We start from the raw sequence: 7,529 nt of genomic DNA on the forward strand, positions 1-7,529 counted from the left end.
GTCGATTACACAGAGACTATATGATCTGCAAAGCTTAAATTATTTACTCCTTTGTCCTTTATGGAAAAAGCTTACTGTCCTTTGTGGTGGAGGATATACACATGAAGAAGTCTTTGTTCCTATGTCAGGAGATCTACATGTGCACATATTGTATGTTGTGTATGTGAATACAAGTGCACATATATTTATGCATACGTTTATTTTGGAGAATAAGAATAGGAGGAAAACAAATCGGCTCTTTTTCCACTTGGGGATGACCCATTGCTTGGAAGTGATGCCATAGGAATAATTTCCTTCAGATGGAACAATAATTTTGGAATATTTTTAGCAGCAGAATCCCTTTCTCAAAAGAAATTTCTGGTAATCTCCCAGAATATGTAGTAGTTGAAAGCAGGGCTTTTGTATGTGTGTGTCTCCATCTTTGTCTACTAACCACTGCCCTTGGCCTCACTTCCATTCTCCCCCAGCCACTGCCACCCCTACCAGTTCCAACCATAGGCCCCAGACACTGCCTTGATACCTGAAGACAGTTTGAATTGCTTAGTTTGAAAAGCACAGAGAGATTTTTGCCCTCGGCCAGTGATTTTCAAACCTGTCTGCTTGTCAGAAAGAAAGGATATTACATTTAAATGTGAATTCCTCATTTGCTGCCACACACCTCAATTCTCTATCAGAAGCTCTGGGATGCGGCCCCAGAATCTGTATGCTTAATAAGCTCTATAGGTGATTCTCCTAAATTGCTAGGATTAGAGTTCCTGTTGCAGGTGATTACAAATTATCTCAGCACTCTTCATCTCTTTCTTCCTCTTTGCAATAAAATATGCGCGCATCTGTTAAAATTCAAACTTTACAGAAGAAAGTTTCCCTCTGGCTCGTGACCCAAAGTCCACCATTTGCCTCTCCACTGGAGTTCAGAGATGCTAATTTTGGGTACATCCTTCCAGAGATAGCATATACAAGTATTTGTGCCCATCTACCCTTTTCTTTTTTATATCAAAACTAGAAAACCATACACACTTGCTATTTTTCACTTAACAATATTATATTTGAGATCATATATGACATCTGAAATACAGAATTATCTAATTAGTTTTATTGTGCGCATAGTAGTAGTATTCCTGCACACTACTTCTTCACAGTATTATATCCTATTGAAGGATGGTTGGGCTACTAATCAGTAATATGTGTACGTACGTGTGTGTGTGTGTGTCTCACACACACACATGCACACACACACTTGGACTTACATGTTTGCTGACATATGTAAATCTAAGGGGTGCATTTCAGAGAGCTTCACATTAATTTCTTATGATAGTGATAAGAATTTGAATGAAACATTCTCTTTAAATATCTTGTTTTTTTCAAGTTTACTTGTTTGGGTTTGAAGTGGCAATCAGGCATAGGAAAAAAGAAGTGCCTGAAAATTGTATTTTTAAAAAATCTATCTAATAAGAGTCCTACTTTTTTAATTTAAAAAGTTACCAACTATCTTCTATGGGCAGCCACTATGCTTACATTTTTAACTAATTTACCTTACTGAAACTTCTGTGAAGTGGATGTTCTTTTCTTTGTCTTACAGATGAGGAAGCCGAGTCTCTGACTAGTGGCGTAAGCCATTTCTGTTCCCATGTGTTATAAAGTAGCAAGATGAGATTTGGAACTTTGTCTTCCATTTTTAGAAATCCAAGTTCCTTTCACAAGACATGGTACTTGAGCCTTAAAAACTAATCTAGTGAGATGCTATCTAATGATTTCAGGTTTAGATTTTTTAAACCCTCCAGTGACGAGTAGGAGTAATATTCCACAAACTTCTCTTCTTACCAATGCACCACTGAGGTAGAAAGAGGAGGGACAGAACCCCGTTTCTTCCAACAAGTGAGCAGAGAGATGGGAGATTTATTATATAAGAGGGCTATGAACAGAAATAGTAGAAAATAGTCATCCTAACTGAATTCAATATCTGCTTATTATCTAAGTCTTTCTAAATTTCTCTCCTTGACAGTACAATTAGCTACACCCCGCGAGGAGAGTTATAATGAGAGAAGCCTGAAACCCTGGTAATTAGGAAACTCCTCATTATCACTCATCTTCTGAACAGTGCAGACTGGCAGGCAATTGTCAGCTTTAAATTGGTCAAGCCTTAAATTGGCCAAGGATTTCTGAAGCCTCTCCCTCATGTCAGGAGGAGAAGAAAAAAAAGCTGCAGAGTTTGGGGCCCCTTTCTTGAATTCTCTGAAATGGGATTCAAGCCACATAAGGGGGTCATCTTACTAGCTGAGGCTAAACATCTACTCTGACCTCTGACATCCATGGTTTTTTAATTGGTAGTCTCCATATAACGGCCTGGATTTTCCAGTTTACATCACTTGTGTCCTGTCTTAATACCTAACAAATCACTCAACATATTGTAACTGTGAAACAGAAAAAGGAGCCACACTCTTAATTAATAATAATGGCAGTTAATATTTATTGAATTTTTTTTCACTAAGCACTGCTTGAAGATCTTTGACATGAATCTCCTCACCCAACTTAAGCAACACCTCTGTGAGGTGGGTTCTCTTAACTATTCCATTTTGCAGATGAGAAAGCTGAAGCACAAGAAATGAAATAACTGTCTCAAGGACTCATTGTTTGGAAGTTACAGAGCTGGAATTTGAACCCATTACTCACTGACTTCACAGTCATAGGCTGTAAATATTAGGCTCTAGTACATGGAAAAACAAATTCTGTAATTACAAATCTCCCCAATGGAGCAATTTTCTGTTTGCAGGAGATGGACACTTGCCATTATTCTGGGGCTAAATGTCCCTTGGTTAGGGGAAAGCAATGATTATACAAATGTGACAGAAGATTCTTGCTGGAGGAACTGTGGCTTGAGGAGTTTAAATGCTCTGCAGGGGAGCACATAAAACTATTTTAGTCAATGAAAGTCTTCATCTCTGCAGACTATGATTCCTACAATGCCTATATATTATTGCTTGGTTTTGGAGTGTGTGTAAGTGTGTGTGTGTGTGTGTGTGTGTGTGTGTATTTCTGTGTGTGTTACTCAAGGTGTCCCAAAGAGGAGATGTGAGCTGTTCCCTGAAACATGGGGCAAAGTTTGGATTAATTACACACGCAACTGATGCCTCTTGAAATGAATTGGACCTATGGACTCTGAGAGAAGACATATTTAATGGCTAATTTAAAATTTTCCTGTGTGGTAATGAACCTCAATTGGTCTGAGGTCTTTGGTAAAGTCTTGCTGAACATTATAGCCTGATCTCAGCCTCCCATTGAGTTGAGTAGATTCTCTTTGATTACGCTTGAAGTGAGGTGATTCGAAGAGGAACAGTGGCAGGCTGAGTAAAGACAGTGTGTAACTGATGCTTCCTGGTTCAAAATGTCAGATAGACCACCTGGGTTTATGTATTCCCCCTCCCAAAATTCCACAAAATGCCACCGAAGCGATAAGTAAGTTATTAATCCATATAGTAGATGCTATTGGTGCCCTATTCATATCTCTCGGATTCATCATGCTGTTAGATGACCACAACAAGCATATTGGAAAATAAAGTTGAAGAAACATCTTGGGATGAAAAGATCAGAGACAGTCAATAGAAAAAGAAAGATGAGGATCAGAAGGTCAGTTCTACAGAAGCAAAATATGACTCATAGGAAAAAAAAAGAAGATAACAAGAAAAAGGAAGAGAGGAAACTATCAAATAATAAACACAAGAAAATTTTCCCCAAATTGAAGGACTTAGGTGTTCAGACTGAATAAGTCCAGCAAGAGCTCAACACAATTATTACAATAAGACCCATATTATAGTGGATAATGTTGTGTTCCACCCAGATTTTCCTACAGGACTGAAGCACTCATTTCCACATGACCCAGCTTTGTTGATAGTTGACAATTCTCAGATGATTCCCTCTTGGGTGTTTAACACTGTCTCAAGGGCGTTGCCTCATCCACGATCAGTCCCTTCTTGGGAATGGCTCAAATCCCTGACTACTCAACAGGAGAAGGGTGCATAAAGGCTCAGCCTACCTGCCTAAGGTGGGATAGCTTTGAAGTCTCTTCATAGAACTGGCTGGAGTCTCTGTGGCAGCTCAGCTTCTGCCTCTGCCCAGTCCTGCCAGCCCTCTCCCTCACAGCGCTGTTTTCAAGAGCAGTCCCCAGTAAGCTTCTTGCACATCAATCTCCGTCTCTGGACCCAAGCTGAGACCATACCAAGGCGTATTGTGGTAACGTTTCATAACTCAAAGGAAAAAAACATGATCGTAAAATCTTCCAGGGAGGAAAAACAGTAGATCAACTATAACAGAACTGGAAGCAAAATGACATTAGTTTTCTCAACACAGCAGCAGTATTGAAATCTTAAAAAGCACCTTTTAAATATTTTTGTCCTAGATTTAGATTTACTCCTAGACTCTAGATTTTATCCTAGTAATATATAACTATCAAAATAAGTGCAAGGATGGCATAAAGAATGTTTCATGTGCACAAGTACTCAATACATCAGTATCTTTCTCAATCTTTCTTTGGAAAAGACTGGAGTAAAATGATGCAAGGAGGAATAGCAGCAAACTGAGTATTGATAGTAGACCAAAACAAAGGGGTAAACCAAGAAAGAGGGAGATATGAGGTGTAGGAAAATATGGCATGTTATCCTGAAGATTGGCCAAGGGCCAGCCCTAGGAATGCTGTCTTTCAGCAAGCTAAGAGAGAAATCAGCCCAGGCAGGACGAGGAGGACAGAGGGCTCCTGGAGGGAGGGCTCTAGGAACCAAGAAAATTAATACTCATTATTAATAAAGTATTAACTCCAGCAGAAATATATGTTTGGACACAAAAGGAAGCATAATTCTAGTGAATTGAATAGTATTTGCAAAATCATAAAAATGTAAACATGAAGTATTGATTTAGTAAAACATGACTATGTTGGAGTGTTATGGAGAAAAAGGAAAATGGTGGGACATGGCGATGGTCTAAGTCCTTATGCAGCATGTAGAGAAGTCAGTGGATACCTTAGTATATGCAAAATTTTAGAAATAATGAAGTCAATACTGGGGGAGGTAGCTAGAAGAGTTAAGGAGGCATTGCTTCTGGGGGACAGAAATGATGGTCAGTGCAAGGAATAACTTTTAAAATTATAAACCTTTAAGGACTGCTTATGTTAGACTTTTAAGGTTATGTGCATGTGTTCACTAAATACAAAATTTATGGGGTCCCCCGCCCGCTGAGGAGATGGATGAGGATGGGCTTCCTCTCATGGGGTCAGGCATAAAAAGAATGGTGGCGGGGCTTCCCTGGTGGCGCAGTGGTTGAGAGTCTGCCTGCCGATGCAGGGGACACGGGTTCGTGCCCAGGTCCGGGAAGATCCCACATGCCGCAGAGCGGCTGGGCCTGTGAGCCGTGGCCGCTGAGCCTGCGCGTCTGGAGCCTGTGCTCCGCAATGGGAGAGGCCGCAATAGTGAGAGGCCTGCGTACCGCCAAAAAAAAAAAAAAAGAATGGTGAATGGTGGCATTTCTAAACCAATTTGTGGTGCATACTGTATGGTTCCTCAACCACTTCTCTACAGTTTGTGAGGAGAAACGGGCAGACCTTTCTCTTCGTATCCAGAAAATTGAAACAACTCTCAATATTTTAGATGCAAAGTTGACATCTATCCCAGGGCTAGATGATGTCACGTTTGAAGTATCTCTTATAAGTGTAACTAGGATCACAAATGAAACACATTGTGAAACCACTTCAGAGCAATCACGGCAGTTTACAAGACTCTGGACACAGGAAAGTGAAGCAACACCAGAAAATATCTTAACTGTAGTCAAGGATCCAAGATATGCCAGATACCTCAAAATGGTTCAAGTGGGTGTTCCAGTGACAGCAATAAGAAACAAAATGATATCGGAAGGACTAGACCCAGGTTTTCTTGAGAGGCCAGATGGTCCAGTGCCTGATGGTGAAGGTGAAAAAGATACAGAAGAAAGTTCAGATAGCGAATCTTCTTTTAGTGACTAAGTGTAATTTTGATAACAATTACATATACATGTGTTGGTGCACATTTACATTCTATAAGAAAGAGAGCCTGAGCTTTAACTCTTAGTCATAAAAACATCAAATGGCTACATATTCACCACCAAGCTTCCTCTATGTTAAAAAAATAAATAAAGCATTTATAATAATAAAAAAGTTTTTTTAAGTTATTTAATAAAAAAGTTAGAAGTGGTAGAAAATGGCCTGCTCCATCGTGATAGTGACAAGTGGGGAGTGCAAAGATGCAGAGCTGGATGACTGATGGAGATGGCATGCATCAACCAGCACAGACTCATAGAACATGCAAGCATTCCCTGGGAGTTGCTAGAAAACCTTGACAAAGGAATCCTGATAAAAGACTGAACTTCCTAAAATCAAACCATCATGATACAACACTTTCACACTTACGTTCTGCAGGCAGGTCTGAAACATAATGACAAGTGCCTGACATCCGTAAGCGCTTGTGTTGATGGCTGATTGCTAACTCAGCACTGCTCTATTCCATACATAGGTATGATCAATTAGCAATGTCTGTCATGGGCACAGAAAGGAGGAGTGGCAGCACATTTGCCTAAACCCTGTTACTTCAGAATCCTTCTCAACACAGGGCTCTAAGAGCCATACCACTGGGGCAGTGGGACAACTCTGAAGGGCTGTTCCAGTTTCAGAATTCCTCATAGGATTGATATACCTGTATACAATTTGCCATTCCTAGTATAAAAGTCCAGCTTCAATATGTTAGTTTGGGTCCTTTCAGAAACAAATGCTAACACAGGATTGACTGTACAAAATTGATTAGGGGAAATGGCTGTGAGAGAAAATGGAGAGGCTGGGTGACCCTCTCCCCTACCTCATTGCAAATCTGTTCCCAATGAAAAAGAGAGAAAAGTTCTAAATGCAGTTCTAAGGAAACTTTGGCAAGGCCATCAAGAGTTCTCAAGCTGAAGTCACCCATCAGAGGAGCTCTGTGCCCTCCAGGAATGGGCCTACCTCAGTATCCATCGACAGTCAGTCCCTGGCCACTGGAAGCGTGGCCTTAGCCCAAGCACAGTGATGCACGTCAGACCTAGCAGCTGAGGCTTAGTGAATAGTCCTCCATGCAGTTGGAGGTCTGTGGTTCACATTCCCATGGTCAGCATACCCCACCTTGGCAAATGAAGAGAGCTGAGTAAGTTTCACAATGGCCTGTGGAACTAGATACCTGAAATCACAGGTGTGACCATGGAGTCACAAAGGAAGAGTGAGGAATTGCAGTGTGGACCAGACCAGACTTTAGGCAGTAGCAGACAGACTAGGTTGCTGGTGTCTGCCTCCCAACAGACTCATCATGGCCACTGGCCAGGGCTGGATGGGGAGAGAGGGATAGGAACTTTGTTAGCCTGAATTTGGGCAGTGAGATGAGAGGAAGAACTCAGAATCAAGATCTAGGAAGACCGTGATAGGAACCCTTCTAAGTATTTGTCCAGGACTCCAGAGCACTGATCCAACATATTTCTGTTCAATGGCTCAA

The 7,529-nt window shown here is 40.9% G+C and overlaps 1 pseudogene; it reads left to right on the forward strand.

Annotated features, from left to right (window-relative positions):
* The first annotated feature begins 5,229 nt into the window (after positions 1–5,229).
* On the forward strand, positions 5,230–6,004 carry LOC114906812 (annotated as a pseudogene).
* Positions 6,005–7,529: the final 1,525 nt, after the last annotated feature.

The sequence above is a fragment of the Monodon monoceros genome, unplaced genomic scaffold (assembly GCF_005190385.1).
Source record: "Monodon monoceros isolate NGI ecotype Baffin Bay Population unplaced genomic scaffold, NGI_Narwhal_1 Super_Scaffold_3, whole genome shotgun sequence".
Taxonomy (NCBI): domain Eukaryota; kingdom Metazoa; phylum Chordata; class Mammalia; order Artiodactyla; family Monodontidae; genus Monodon; species Monodon monoceros.